This window comes from Bactrocera latifrons, unplaced genomic scaffold (assembly GCF_001853355.1).
Source record: "Bactrocera latifrons isolate USDA-ARS-PBARC rearing strain unplaced genomic scaffold, ASM185335v1 scaffold_179, whole genome shotgun sequence".
NCBI classification, from domain to species: domain Eukaryota; kingdom Metazoa; phylum Arthropoda; class Insecta; order Diptera; family Tephritidae; genus Bactrocera; species Bactrocera latifrons.
This window is the reverse complement of record NW_017535285.1, coordinates 615860-632827: the sequence shown is the minus strand read 5'-3', so window position 1 is coordinate 632827 and position 16968 is coordinate 615860. Positions and strand designations below refer to the sequence as shown.

At 35.3% G+C, this 16968-nt stretch overlaps 1 long non-coding RNA gene across 1 annotated transcript; it reads left to right on the top strand.

Moving 5' to 3' along the window:
• The first annotated feature begins 564 nt into the window (after window positions 1-564).
• On the top strand, window positions 565-1046 carry LOC108967137. Its single transcript, XR_001993242.1, has 2 exons — window positions 565-666; window positions 745-1046. It is a non-coding gene; the product is annotated as an uncharacterized LOC108967137 (long non-coding RNA).
• Window positions 1047-16968: the final 15922 nt, after the last annotated feature.

Genomic DNA, 16968 nt, shown 5'->3' with positions numbered 1-16968 from the left:
GAAACTGTATCGGATCCATAAACTGCACAAGTTTTATTGGCGGCTTGAGATGCATTTTTGCCTTTATCGTAGTAGTACTGTAAAATATGCCGTATTTTCTCTTTAYTTTGCTCCATGTTTGCGACGCTATAACTCACGAACGACTTWAAAGAAACGACAATCAATCAAACACGTGTTAGCGCGTGAAATGAGTTTTCCAAAAAGGTAGCATGATCCGATGCGACGAATAAAACTACAACTACGCGCTCTCAGCGCCAACTAGCGAAAATACCGCAAGACTTTTTTGACAAACAATATAAAAGTCACACTAAGTCTTATTAAACTTAAAGAACACTCTAATACACAAAAGAKTGAGACCAATTTTGAAGATTGGTATTTAATTGAATAAGCGATAAGCACAATTATTGAGAATTTGCAAAATGTTTTGACCTGTCAACAATTTTAAAGTAAAGTTTAATTCACAGAAAAATAAATATTATTTTTAATCAGCGCTAACCGGAAGAGATTACGAGCAGTATATAAGGCAACGCAGTCGATTTAAAATATTCATATTCAACAGTTGAATGCTAAGTGAAATTACGCAATTTAAAATAATGAAATTGATCGCATTCATCCTTTTTGCTTTACTCAGCCTGGGACAATGCGGAATAATAAAGACAATAAAACGTAATATTTATATGCAGCAATCAATTATTTTATTATTTAGTTTATTGATTTTTTTAATATATTTAACATATACAACAGCTTATCCTCACATTGCTCCGGCAAGTGGTATCCTGTATAAAAATGTTCATTCACAGAAGAAGTCTAATCGTACAGACGTTCAGATAGATACAACAAATTATACTCCACTGGTTCTGCAACATGGTATTAAGGAAACTTATACCCGTCCACTTATAACACAGTATAAGCGTCCAGACGTTCTAATTAACAACTCGCCGAATTAGATAAACGTGTATAATAAATCCCCACTTTAAAATATTCCTGTACCTRATTGGCCCGAATATTGATTTAACAATTAATAATAAATAAAACCAAAATGCAAACATGTTAATCAAAATCAGGGATACTTCACTTGCTTTAAAATAAAGTTCATGTATGAGTTTAACCTTTATAAAGACCGGTATAGATRGTATGTAGCTTCTGCTGAACGAAAGTTCTATTTGTGTGGAAAAGTCGTATTTATGTGTAAAGTTAATTCTACAATATTTTTTTTCCTGCTGAGTTATCTCAATGAAAATGAGTTAGCATGTTTTACTCATAATGGTGTATCTTTGTGCCAAAACTGCATAAATTTGAGCGGAAACTTKACTTACCCCTCACATAACTTATGTATATCATGATTTTCGAAATTCCGAGTGACTTTACATGCTATTCTACCAAGCTTGCGATTTTGTATGTGTTTTTTTTTATAATTTTTTTTTTTTTTGAATTTAAGTTTATGTAAATGATTTTTATAATTTTTTTGTATTTAAGTTTATGATTTTTATAATTTTTTTTGTATTCAAGTTTATGTAAAAGAGTTTTGATTTCCATTTTCTTACTTTTATGAAAGTTTGCTTTAAACGTACTTTTATTCAGGCACATCATATTAATATCAACTATGACGTCAAAATATTATGGAATTGTGGGTGTTTGAAAATGGTTCATTTGCTGATAAAGCTAAAAAAGTATGTGACAACATAAACCGTATATTTTAATCGGATGGCTGCGAATATGTTGAAAATATTGTTATAAAAATACTTGATTACATTTTTAAGAGATTTGGAGAAATGTGGAAGAAAAGCAACGGAACAAAATCAAAAGTTATCCAAAAAAAAAATTTAATTGGTTTGCATAATATGAATATATATTCGACAATCATCTGCATTGAATCAAGAGCGAAGACGTCCGATATTAAGTCTGTTAGAGTTCTCAAAGTGCACAGTGAGGACAAAGCGGCGAAGGATACCGGATTTARCAGAACTCGATGTGACCGCTGTTGATGATTTGTATTCGACTTGTAGTAAACCGAATCCATCTACCTTTCACGCAAAGACGTGTGAAGTAATATCAGTCATCACCGAAGCAAAATTAACAAAGCAGTTAGAAGTTTCGTTAACAATAAACTTGATATTAACTTTTTACCCTGCAATGATGACATTTTAAATGAAAAGCAGAAAACTTATCCTGAGCAAATAAAAGTTTCTGAACCGTATGCTGAAGTTGAAAGTTATTGGACCTATTACGTCGCGTATTTTCGAATTATAAATGTTCTTACAACAATGATGACATTTGTAGTAAAGATCATTGATGGCTTAAAACAAGGTACCGGAAATAATCAGATTTTTGCTGAGAAAACTGGAACGTACACAAAAAACTTGTTCTTCGTTGAGCCGGATACTCACAGTATCAAATAGTATTGCATAKTTTAAGGCGAATAAACAGTAGTTCTTTGTTAACTGTGAAAATTCTTTTGTTAATGTGTTAGGTAATGAACATCTCATGATTTTTTCATGTGCGTGAGAAAATTCCATATACCTCATGCTGAGCAAATACCAATCTTAATAGGCAAGCAGAAAGCACTTAATGTGGCACAGGAATGGTACGTGCTCAAAATGTTACGATCAAGACACCACGAAAAATGTTCAATACGCCACCAACAGCCCCGATCGAGCGCACAAGTGTCGTAAGAAATATTGTTTACATTTTAGAAAATTAAGACGCCACTAATAACAGGCGAACAGCAAATATAAAGGCATCCTTAAGTGTCATGAACTGCTTGTTTACAATGTAAATGAAAGAATTTCCTTCGATCGTCTAAAATTTGTCGCAGATCAAATGTTRGCCGTTAAGAGTTTGTTGCAAAATTGTGAGAAAAGTCAGCAGTGCAGTGAATTTAAGACTTTTTTTAATCAACCGGAAATTCTTAAACGTAAAATGCCTTTTTATGATTTTCACATACTTTTAGGATTGCATTAAAGCGTGAGAAATACTAGAACTACCAGATATTATCGTGAGAGTTTTTCCTTTATCTCTCGAAAATTGAATACCAACTTTACTAGGCGAGCAGAAAATGCATAGCTGTTTCTATTTGAAAAACAGCGCAACAACGAAAATTGTTGGTTAAAAACTACCTGAGGATTTGAGGGTCGTGTGATTTCTATGCTTTTTGTCGTGTGCGCCAAAAAAAATGTATGTTCATTTCAGTTATGCTGTGCGTTTTCATTTGAGATACCTTTCCAAAACGCCGTGGGAAAAATTGGAAAATCTATCTGAAATTGTTGGTTGAATGATCCGATCCTTTAAAAAGTGCTCCTCTTTGCTCAATTGTCGTGAGAATTTTTTGTTTTCTTTGGGAAAATAAGATACCAATGCTAACAGGTTGGCAGACATTTCAGTTAGATGTGCCGGAAAACCTRTCAGAATGTGTAGGCTTTTCTTCAGTGTGATTACGCATTGTAGGTGTGTGTGTTCTTGGTAAGCAAGCTGCGTTAGTCGTATGAAGCAGCTGCGCTACACTTCTCTTACCGCCAATTTTAGTTTGATACAATTTAGGGTTATTGTAAGCGCATGAGTTGGTAGAACTTTAAGCTACTTTATTAACAGATTAGCTGAATCTGGATGGACTTTTCTAATAAACAATACTTTACTTAAGGCTCTACATACAAATAAAAATTTATTTAATCTTTAGGTGGCGAAAATCTTCACAAATTCTCAAGAAAATGGCTAAAGGCTTGATTCCTTGTCGAAATATTTGGTTATTTGAGCTGTTCTGAGTCTGGGTTTGGTTAATAGTAGAAATTAGACCAGAAACAAGAGAATGAGTTTTGTGGCTCAACATACATATGTAGATGTTCTGTGATACACAGTTGACTACAAAAAAAGTTTTAAATKACTACAAATACGGAAGAAATGGAGTTTCATGAAAGATCCATGATAACAGTTTAGTACAAAAGAAACGTTTAAAATGACTGAAAATAAGAAAGACGAACCAAAGCGTGCKCAGTGTTATAAAGCAAGGCGTTAAAACTCAAGAAAAAGAAAGAACTGTATCGAAAAATTATCATGAGATCGTTTACTACCATAAATTCAACAATTTAGTTTCGAGAAATACATACTAAAAAAATTAGACAGATAAAGCCAAAATGGAAAATTTACAAGAAATATATCCAAGCAGATTAGTCTCGAGAAAAAAATACAAAAAAAAAAAACAAAAAACAAAGTGATAAAGCCAAAATACTAAAAAATATTGAGAATACCAAAGAATATGTTAAGTTAGAATACCGATAAAAATTCGTAAGGTTATCAAAGAGAAAATTTTTTGGAACAAAAGATAGGCGCATCAAGCCTAGACGAAAATATCATTMTACCTTCAATTAGAGCCCTATATGTAAGTGTTATAAAAATCTAAAAAAATTTCAACCGTTTTATTGCTTTACCCAATTTATGTTCGGGCATACTTTTAATAAAGAAATTCCTGCAATACTGTAATCCAAAATGCAGTATGTAGCGTAACGCTCACCGATGACAGCTACATACATATGTATATGTAGTTACATGAGCATGAGCCCTTGGAAGGACGTGGGAAAATTGAGTGTCTGCATTTAGGGGCTACTCAAATTTTTTCTAAAAAACCAAAAACAAASCACTTGTTGCACTGATTTAAATACTTGTTGCATTTTTCTCACCATAAATATTCCAAAAAGGGATGCTTAACAACGCCTATAAATTTMTTGYTGTTGTTGATCGCATATTTTTAGTATGTGCTGTTTGTTTGTGTTGGGCCACTAATTGCGGCGCATTTTCCYAGAATTGAAAATACGTTAGCAAATTATAATATTAACGATCAACAATGTGCATTTGTTTGTCTGTCTGTCTGTCGATCTGTTTGTGGGAAAAATGCTTCTTTCACTGAGAAATTTCTTTTAAGCCCCCGAGGCGTGAGAATTTCGACCGAAATTCCTTGATTTGCAGAAATAAGACAGCAGGCGCACAGCAAAAATAGCCCARCGTAGTAGCATGCAAGACAAGTTGTAGTAGCAAAGAATGCTGAGTAGGCAACAGGTATCGGAGTTGTTGAAAAGTGATACTCAAAATTCCACATCGCCGCTGTGCGTTACTGATCCTTTTTACTGCGTGCGAATGTATATGGCTGCGTATATGTGTGTGTGTGGGCAGCGYGTGAAGTAATGAAATCGAAATGCCAGCAGCACAGCGTGGGAATGTTTTTTGTCGGCTCGGCTACATAGAACGCAGCGCGCTTAGTTTGGCTTGAGACAAAAATGATCGTATTTCACGCATGAAAACCATAAGAAGGAGTCAAGTGTATTTTCGAAGCAAAAAAAATGTGGTTGGTGGGAAAAAATTCTTTAGTCGCTATCAAATAAAATGGGTGCGTGAGAATTTCAGCTAAATTTAGTTAAATTCATGCTGTGAATTAACAGGCAAACAGTGTGAGTAGCTGGTGACTATAAGSGCATGCAAGGATATGCTGTTGGTAAAAAGATGCAAAAGCGTGTTGATAAACAGCGGTGCAAGCAATACCGAAGTGTTTTGTCAATACCGAAATTTCGGGATTCCGATATTTTAAGCCTGAAACTTAAATGTTGATGCAAAGAGTGTTTATAAACAGCGGTGCAAGCAATACCGAAGTGTTTTGTCAATACCGCATTTTCGGGATCCGATTTTTTAAGCCTGAAACTTAAATGTTGATGCAAAGATTGTTGATAAAAAGCAGTACAAGCAATACCGAAGTGTTTTGTCAACACCGAAATTTCGGGATTTCGAAATTTTAATAGCGAAAATTAAACATTGATGCAAAGACTGTTTATTAGGTAAGCAATATCCTAGTTTCGTCAGTACCGACTTTTAATACCGAAAGTTAAATGTTAATGCAAATTCTTACATATTTTTTATATAAAAAATTTTTATGGGAAAATTTCGTAAAATAATTTTCGGAATCCCGAAATTTTAATCCCGAAAAATCAACTCATATSTCGCCACTAATTGCCTTACATCTTTTTCTACAATTTACCATATTCTTGTGAAAGTCGAGCAGGTAGCAGTGCAACCTACCGCGAAGTACATATACATAGGCTCGTGGGAACTTGTTGCTTTGAAAAAAATAAATGGTTTTTTCCAAAAAAAAATCACGCATTGGCTTTGTTTAAGGATTATAGAAATGCCGGCATCAAGTTACAAGTCATAAAAAATAACCATAAAATCAGTTAAAGAAACTTCTATTACAACAAGTAACACCCAATAACAGCTGCTTTTAGCGAATGAGACACCGAAATCCTTTGTAAATTTCGGAAAATGAGTTTTCCAATTTTTTTTTTTTCTTTTGGCGGCATAAAAAACTCGCAGCATAAAAAACGCGCGTGAGAACCGATTTTAAAAAGTGACGTAATTGGATTTAYAAGCGAACAGGCGAGCAACTTTGGCAGCAAGCGTGGAGCACGACAAAAGGGCATAAACGAAATGCCATAAACATTAACGARCGCGCAGGCAATTGGCGACAGGATTCAGCTGGTGCAGCTGTAATTTACACTTGTTGCAGACAAGGCGAGACCGAGGATCAGTGAGCACAGATTGAGTGCATTGAAAGCCMTACAAAAGTGAACGAAAAAACGTTAAAGAAAAGACAGAAGAAAAAACTACATTAAAAAACGGCAGCGGTGAAGCCGAGTATCAGTGAGATTTCGATTAAAGCAAGCCATAGAAATTTAGGAAAAAAATGCCGGCAACAAAAAAGCGTGAGAATTTTTTTTGGCCCACACCAAAAAACTGCGCTGCTGATGAGAACGTGAGAACTTTTCGAAAAGTCACAAATCACAGCCTACCGTATGAGCAGGCTGGCAGCAGAAGCAGCAGGATCTGGCCGTGATGACACTCAACACACACATCAAACAGCAGCACCAGAAACAATTATATGCATAGCAACAACAAGCATGCACAAGGTGTGCAGCCAACAGCAAACATTTGCTGCAGCGGAAGTGCGCGTCAGCTGCAYATGCAGCGGATCCACTGATCGTGCCAAACACTGCAGTCAAACATACACATGTRCAGGTAGCACACGAGCGGAAATGCAGCTGCGGGCAGGAAATAAATCAAAATTAATTGCGGAAAATAAAAGAAATTGTTTGTTATGCCAAAACAGAAAAAAAGGACATCTCTCCTGAAATCTCGTTTAAGGCCGGAAATKTTTGACAAACAAAGCGAAGGCTGCGCAGCTTAGAGGCAGGAAATTACGTCTGCCTTTGACTGCTTGTATGGGGCAAAGTGCAATGTATCTCCAACAAAAACAAACATATGCTTAGCAAAAACAATTGTAAAGGGCTGCGGCAAGTGTGAGAAAGTTGCGTGAAATGCGAGTTTTCGACGCATTCAAGTCAGCAGGATGACAGAAAGTAGGCGCAGGAAATTTTCGCCAAGACTTGCAGACYGCTAGCCAACTTTGCATTACGTTGCCAAATATGCATATGTACTATATATACAACATGAATATGAGAAGAAGCTGCATAGCTGAGAGCGTGAGAAAATTGTGAAGAGTGCCGATATGGAGCTAAATCTTCAACAGGATAACARAAGCATTTAGGATATTCGCCGCATAAATTTCTCGAGCAGGCAAAAGGTGAAAAATGCTGTTTTCAATAACCATAATCTAATAAATATTATTTTGAAAATTCCTTAATCCAATCTGTTGTTGAATTGTCTAATGGAGTGCATAGTCCCAGTAGGAAAAACCTGGTTTTGGTTAGATTAAGTTCAATTAAGAGTTCGGTACCAACAGCGATCTCACTTGGATAGCTTAGAACGCCGTTCACTTGTGATATCTGAAACTACTACCATATACCATATATGATATATCATAAGACCCTTACAAATCGCTAAAGCGCTTGGCCCTATTATCGATTTCTTAAGACCGCTAGTATCAGTTTCAACTAGAACGCAAGACACCAATGGAGTATCAACTCGGTGCCAGTCCAAAGTGATCGGGGCTAGTTCATCGGCTTAGTAGTGACCAGCGATGCTGCTAAGACCAGGTCCCAAAACGCGTCTGAGGATGATGTAGTTTGATGCCATTTCTAGTGGCATTCCTTAACAAGCTTTGAGATCACAGTTATCGAACTCAGAGTAGTGCTGAATGCTCTYTGAAAGAGGCTGMACTTCGTTATAGTCTACTGTCAYTGTAATAGCARCCACTTCCACCCGAAARACGCCGATAGCCTAAAGCGCTAAGGTTGACGGAGAGGTCTTTACAGAAAACTCTCCCTCCAAATTTCCCTCCCTGCATCAACCCGTCAGTGAAAAATATCATTGTGCAAAGATTGCGGGAAAGATGCTTACAGAAAACTCACCCTATCACCTTTCCTAACAGTTCGGCAGATCCGTGAAAAAAATTAATGGATCTGTGCTCCAGCGGCTTCTCTGGTTTCAGTTCGCAGATATTTTGAAAGTGCAAAAATCTCAGACGAAAAACTCTTACAATAGATGTAAGATACATTCTGATACTCGTAGGTCTCGGATCTTAATTATCCGATTGATTATTTTTTGTTTATATTCTCGGCTAATACTTTCCTAGGATCATTGGGGAGATGATGCACTTGTTAGCTTGTTGTTGTAATCCCTGTCTCAATTCAGTTTTTGCGCAGACTCCATTCTGTTGAATAGAATTTGAATAGAATTATTTATGTATTTTCTATAGGGATGCAAACTAAAACTTCCAAAGAGAAAGTTCGAAACATGTCTCAAATAGGGAAACATAAAAGGAGAAAGCATACAAAAGAAAGGATACAATTTTCTATTTCTCAGGAAAATTTATACGATACTTCACAAAACCCGCATTTCATATACTTTGACTTAGGTAAATGACATTAAATGTTGCAAAACTACAAAAAAAAATTATAAAAGAAAGTGTTTGAAAGATTTGCATCAGGCTAACATAGAATTAGTGGAAAATGCGAACATTTAAACTTACAAAAGGTAAAATAATTACCTACAAAATGAGTTCTATCTCTCATCATACTATATATATACAAACATATATATAATTTTCCACGCTCATAGTTAAAGATAGTTGATGAACAAGCATGAAAAGAAAGCCATTCTAAGGAAGAGTCAATTGTTCGAAGTAACATGGAAAAGGAGGAAAGTAAGTATCAAAGAAAAGCAGGTATGAAAGCAGGTATGTAAAGAAAATGAGGGGAAATGTTCCTTTTCTTAGCAAAAAAAAAAAAAAAAATAAAATAAATTTTCGAAGCAGCAATGGAAAAGAAAGTCGGGGAAAAGTTTTTCAACCGGCAAACATAAAAATAGACTGTTTCGCAAGTGAAAAGCAATGAAAATATGAATTTTCCATTTAAGTACCCGAAAGTAACCGAAAATAAGGAGAGGAGAGAGGATATAAAAAGAATTTGATTTCAAATACAAGCAGGGGTATGTTTTCGAGAGCACTGGGCTAGTTTTGTTGGTGCCAAGATTCCTGTATACGGCCTATACTGTTTTTAGATGAAAATGTGTTAGAAGAGAGAATGATCGTTTTTATTTTTGGTTACACTTTGCTAGGATCACTATTAGAGCTACTGCAGGTTCTTTGGAATAGAAGTATTTGATTTGTCGATAGATTATATTTGCTGGTGATCTTTATTTTGTAGAATAACAAACAAATTTTCACAAAATCCAATGAATGTAAAACTGATTGAACCGATAGAAGCCTCTATAAGAAATCAAGATTGAAAAGAACAAAGAAAAAGGGGAAGACATGAAGATACATAAGAATAATTACAAAAAATAGAAAGTATCTGTGAAAAAATGAACAAACAAAGCAAAACTACATTCTAAAACATGATTCTTGCTTTCGAACAAATTCAGTTTTCAGAAGAAATGAAATATTTATGATCTGTCAGAGTCCATTGTTACATTTCCAAAGAAATCTGAGGATCTCAACAATCTTAATAACAAGCACTAAAAACAAAGACAATTTTGGAAAAACCAAAATTCACAAAAGATTTCCCTAAAAAGCAACAGGAGCTCATAAGACAGTAAGGAGCGCCTGCGGAAAATTATTTTCTCAGAGCATCATGAGTCTGTATGAAAATTATTTTCCCAGAAGAACAGTTTGTATGAAGTCGGATGCTGTAGGTAGCTGCGATCTATGATAGGTAGCTATGGAGCTACTGGTAGTTTGGTTTGCTTGAGGCTTGAAAAAGGTGCTGCTGGAAACGAAGAAACTAAGGGCCTTTTGTGGTTTTCTTCAGCGCTCTTGGGAAATCTAAAGTAAAGATTCCATGATATTTTTTGTTTACTAATGAGCTAGCTCAAAAGGCACCTAGGAAGTGAAGTAAGAAAAGAACAACAAAGTTTCTATGAAGTGAAGTAAGAACAGAACAATAAAGTATTGTTGTTGCTTAGTGAAGTAAAAGAAAAATATGCCACATATGTATGTATGTTTCGACAACAGAAGATCATATGGAATTGAAGGACTTATGGCAAAAAAGGGCACCAAAGGAAAATGAGCAAGGAAAAAAGAACGCCTTGGGGTGCGATTTGTATTTACATTTGTAATATGAGATACCAATATTAACAAGAAAACAGAAATTCTAGCAGGGTAATGAAGCAATTTTTTTCTCTTGAGTTTTCTGAACGGTGCGTAGGTTTTCAGTTTAGAACAACTAATAGAAAATGCTCTAAATCTATATATTCACTCCAATTCAGAAATAAAATAGCGACAATTTTTATATTGTATATATAATTTGCGATACTAAAGTCAATATATCTCAAAAGGTGCCTAACTATCTGAAAAAATTAGCAGGAAATGTGTAAAAAAACCTGAGTTCATGAAGAAATCGGAAATATTCGCCCAACTAACGACATTATGTAAAGCGGAAAAGTTGGTGGCAAGGATCAAAGTCACACCGAAAACCAGAAAATCTCATTGAATTTGAGAATTTCAGGTTTAAAAAATGCTAATGAGGTTGTTTTAGAATAGGCGGTCATAATTTTAAGCAAAGAAGCCCACTAAAAAACGAAAACGTTTTTTAAGTTGAAGAAGAGCGCGAGAAATTGTTGAAATCTTGAATTTTGATATGTTTATAGCTCAAACAGGACAGCAGCAGAATGTGAAGGTGTGTGAATGAGAGACGAATCCTCGTTAAGATGGAAAAATTAAAGTGTTTCTCCGTTTCTTAGGTTGGTGCTCGTAAAAGGCGAATGAGAAAGTTGCGGCAAAGAAAGGTAAAGACGTGAACACGAGCAACTCATTCCAACCAAGTTGGAGAAAGGTTACGTGTAAATAACTTCAGACAAAAATGTATGTGAAACCATTTACATATAAGATTTGTGAATGTAATAGAATAATTGATCGTGCCGAATGATCTGATTTGTTTGTCGTTGTGGTAGGAGAAATACATATGTATTTTTGCTAAAGGTAAGGCTAAAGGTAAAGAAATTAGCATCGCTGATATTAAACTTCAATAAGCAAAACTATAGCGTAAATTTTCCTAAGTCACTAATACGAGGGATACCTTTTATATTTCGGGATTAGAGAACAAAAAAAATGAATCATCGAAGATATCTTTATTGATTTTCTAGTATCCTTCACTAAGATCTATACACTTTGCATGTGTTTGAAACTATTTTCGAAGCACTTTGGCCACACTGATTGAGTTATTTCCAAAGCAGGCATCAACCGCCGCCTCGGCATAAAAAAGTCATTGGGTGCCAAGTCAGGTTTAAGCAGTGGATGACTTATGATCAGAGTGAGAAGTTCGAGCCGACTTCGGCGGTTGCTTTTTCTGATTTCTGGAAAGCTAACTGGTAAACAAATCATTGTGTACCACTTAGAATTTACTATTATTCGTTGTACTAGTGATATGGTTGCGATATGTTCAGTTTTTCCAACGAAAACAAGCAACCATTTGCTTGGAACAATTTTTGGTGGATTCGCCTCACCTGGAAACACCCATATAGTCGGGCTCAAACGCATAAATTCACGAGTCATCAGCTATCACGATGTCTTAGACGTGTTTCATTTTTTAACATTTTCCTGGAAAAATAGACACAAGACAAATAGTGTATGAAACAATATGAATAAATTGTATAGCAGTGAAATGTCCATGAAATATTGAATGTACAGTGGAAAGTTGTAAAAAATGTTCGCGTTTTAATTACATTTTCTGTTTTTTTGGTCGAGGTGAATATTTTAAGTAACTGTAAACAAAACAAATAAATATTTTTCTTAAATATTCGCACGAAAATGTTAGCAGTTTAAATTTTGTTCTTAAATATTCTCACCAAAATGTTTAGTTCCATTTTTATGTTTTTTTTGGTCGAGGTGAATATTTAAGTAACTGTAGACAACAAAAATAGCGTTAGTATATCAAAAACGTTCGTAACATCATAAATTTCAATTTTGCCAGATCCCGAAATATAAACGGTAACCTACATATAAATGAATACACGAAAATATATAACACTCATAAAATCATATTCAATACATGTACGTACATATGTACTATATACAGTATGTTCACAGGTACATACACATCATATTAATCTTGAGCACGAGCCTTATCCACATTTTTTAGGCATGCACTTTCGGTCAGATCGCCAACTCATTTAAACATATGTATGTACACACAAATCTATTTCAGATTACGATCGCGGCGAACAACGCGCTCCGCAGTATATTCACACTTGAAGACGCCAGAAATCTTCCTTACATCATGCGCACATTACTTATGGATTACGTATTTTTTTATTATGCGTATACAAATACATAAATATATATGTAATACATATGAGCAGAGTTCGGTTATGCGTAATCATATAGGAATCGTTCAACGTGTTGTGGTGTTCTGAACGCCGGTTGCTCGCCAAGGCGCTGATCGTGCTCATATTACGTAACAGATGTTAAAGAAAGCTAAAATACATACATACATACATACTTGTAAATACATATAAGCAATCTTAAGAACATGTGCAGATAACGCCGACCACTGACTGATCCTTTTTATTTGCTGTGTAGCGCTCACGTGCCACAATATAAAATTTCTTATGTCTAACTTCAAATGTTTGTGTGTCAGCCTGCTCTAAGGCGGCTAAGATGCTCCTTGCCTTGATTCTTACCGTTCCTTACGTTTCCTTCGTTCGCTTGCTACCTGCCTTTGCGCGCCTAACACCAGCCAAGACATATTTGGTTACAAATCGGTTATAAAACTACTCGCTTGGATTGGTTAGTTTTCTTAAGAACGCACACAATACATACATACAAACTGAGGATATCAAATTTCAAAAACACCCCTAAAATGTGCCTAAAAGTGCTTAAGCGCTCATATTCATACACACAAGTGCTAATTTCAAAACTTTCATTTGCAAAATAATCTTCAATTAAATTATTCTGCCGCTTGCGTACGCTGCTGTCTGCCTGGTTCCAATTAAAGCCTGCGCTGCACGCCCAAAATCCCAATGAGCATGTTCCTTACCTCCAACACGCTAGCCACGTGCCGCATATGATCGCACGATCACCTCGTACGCATAACATACTTTTCTGGGCAAGCTCTGTCGGGTACCGCATGCCACACACATGTTTGACATTTGATCTTCTTAATTTTAAATCTCCCGTCGTCGTGTGCAGTGGTTTTGTGGTTTTGTGGCCGCCGTTTGTCACGCTTAAATGTTTCGAGATGTTTGTCACGATAATTCCGTGTTTTTTAATAGGCGCACAGTAAACTCAGTAAGCATTTCAACATATTTCAAGCAACAAATAAGGGCTTATAAGAGACGCTGGCTTGAAAGGCCTACAAATTATAGCGGTCACTTGAAAAAAATTTGGGTGCTTATATGTATGGCTGAAACCCAGCAGGAAATATATTGCGACTCTATAAAAAAAAACATAAAGACAATGTAGCTATACGAGTCAACAGCTGTCTTCGATTCGTCATTTCTCTGCTCGCTTCTGTTGTCGTCTCAAAAAATGTCGATTTTGGTAATTCAAAACAAAAAATCTACTGTATCGATTGTTGTGGGCAAAAAATAGTAAGAATTTTTAGTTTAAAATTCGCTTGAAAACCCATTTGTCGAAATATTTGTCCGCAAGGTTGGCACATCAAAATAATGATTAGTATTTAATATTCGGTTGTCTTTCTGAAGTTCACAAAGTGCATTTGGCATTTTTACGATGAGTGAAGTTCCATTAAATTATGTATACGGAATCAAATTTCTGCCGCCAAAACTTTTAGAAGTTTGGAAAAGGTCTTCACTAAAAATTATCTGCCCCGTGCACTTGTTTTTGATTGGTACAAATTATTCAAAGAGAATCAAGAACGCATTGACGACAAACCAAGTCCAGGACTGCCACCAACATCAACTGATGATCAACACGTCTATAAAATAAAGAATTGCTGTCTGAGAATCGCGATTAATAGCCAGAGATCTTACTGGCATCGTTGGAATAACGGAAAAATCAGTGAAAGCCATTTTGATTGTTCATTTGAGCATAAGAAAAGTGAAAGTACGATTGGTTCCAAAATCACTTAGTTTTTTCGAAAAACATCGTCGCCTCAACATCTGTCAAATAATTCTTTCCGACTACCAGATTGTCAGAAAACATATGATTACTGGAGTTGAGCCTTTGGTTTATGCTTACGATCGGGAAACTGCAGTCAATCGATCGAATACCGTGACAAAGGTAAGCCGAAGCTGAAAATACACATCAAAGCAGGTCAAAAATCAAGGTTATATTCACAGATTTCTTCGATTGTCGAAGTGTGGTACACGCCGAGTTCCTTCTGACCGGCCAAACTGCCAACAAGGAGTATTATTTAAGTGTTATGAGTCGCTTACGCGAGACTATTCGTAAAAAGAGACCAGGATTATGTGCCCGCAACTCTTGGTTTTTAGACCACGATATTGCACCGTCGCATATTGCATTGATTTTTCGTGAGGTTTTCGCCAAAATTTCAATCAATATCGTGCCGCAACCACCGTATTCGACTGGTTTAGTTCCGTGTGACTTCTGGTTATTCAGCAAACTCAAACGACCACTCTAAGGAAACCGTTGTGAGTCAATTGAAGACATTACACTTGAATCGCCACACGCATTGAAGGCTATCTCGGAAATTGACTTTAACAACTAATTCGATTTTTCAAAGATTATCGTTAAACTAGAAAATATTATCCATACAAAACAAACTGCATCAAAAAAATATCAAAAATTGTCAAAATATCGGAATTAAAAACAAAAAATTTAATTAGACTCCATACTTTAGTCGTTTTTTGACCGCAACTCATTGAACTGTGCGGCTACCCTTTAAATAGCTGTAACGCAGAAACTATTTGAGATATCGATTGGAATTTCAGCATAATATTTTCAAAAATATAATCTATCGAAATTTTTTTTCAAAATTTCGCACTAGCGGTGCCTCTTAAATAAAGAAATTGGTGATGTACACAAAATTTTCCTACTGGGTTTTTGCTTTTTTATATATAATTTTTATGTGCGTGTGGTTTGAACTTTTATTCTTTCCCGGCAAGCAGTCGCAAAAGGTCTTTCTACATCTTCTCTTTCAATCTTCCAAGCCGCCATGACCCAAACCAAGCGCGAGCGCACACATAAACATACACATATTTACATACATACATACATAGGTATGTATTCATTTTATGGAGATTAAAGATCGTTTTTTGCTTGCAGTTTTGTTCTCGCATTGGCTAGGGATCTCGACCCATGCACCACATTGCTGCCGCCCTGTTTGTTTGCTACAATTTATTCAAATCGCCGGAATTAATTTGGGACATCGCCGCAGCCTCCGGCATTTCGAAATTTTATTTATGAAATAAATCGAAATTTGAAAAGAAAACGTCACAACAACGTTTCAATCTTTATTGTTTTTGTATTTCTATATTTTCGGATTGCTTTCTTTATTTTGCTTCTTTGTTGTCCGTCCGTCCATTGTGCGTCCGAAAACCGAAATCACTGAGCATAACGGGCTATTAGGGGAACAGCATAGCTTGCAGCTTCCACAGCTGCCGATTTTCGAAAGATTCATTTGCTTCTCACACCTTCACTCATCCGAGCAAGCACACATCCAATTTTACATACCTACATACACATATGTGGATGTTAATACATACTGTTGTAGCTATGTACGAGTGTGTATACTTGCGGTTGTTGTGAAATTTCGAAACGCATGCGATGGATGCTTCACTGACTCCGATTCAAACGGCCGAAATGTGTACAGAGTGCAACTTGCCATGACGTTTTCACACACAGTGACGTGAGTGGAGACAAAATTTAATTAAAAATTTTATTAAAAGCATAATTTAAAAAAAAATTTAATAATAAAAAAATAAAAGTTTATTAAACAATTTTTATGTTTATATGTACGTAAATGTGCTAATTTCATAACATATATACAATACAGAATAGGGTAGATAATTCTTATAAAATACAAAAAAAATTCATAGAAAATTTAAACCCAACGGAAACGATAAATAAAATAACAACTATTAAGTGAAAAATATTTTGCAGGCGAACTGAGATCGGGAAAAAGGAAAAAAAGGGTGTGGTTGAATTTTAAAGGGTTAAATCAGTTTATCTCGATTTCCGCCGAAACCACGAGTCCTATAGAAAAAAGTTACTATATGGCAATGTTGTGAGTAATGTAAGGATCTATAATTTTTATAATTTTGTTTTTTTGTTTTTCTTAAATAAAATAAGAAGCTTTTTCAAGTTAAAATAATTGAAAAATTATGAAAAAAATATATAATGTATATAAAAAATCTTAAAATTACGGGAAAAAATTAATTTTTTAATTGGGGTACTCACAACTTGTCATAAAGCATCGTAAAATCATAAATTTATACATTTGTATACTTGTTTAAAAAAATTGTTTTTGGATTACAAATAAAAATGAGTTTACACATTTATAATTTTCAATTACATGTTTTCGGATCGTTATAACTTATAACATTATGAGACCATGT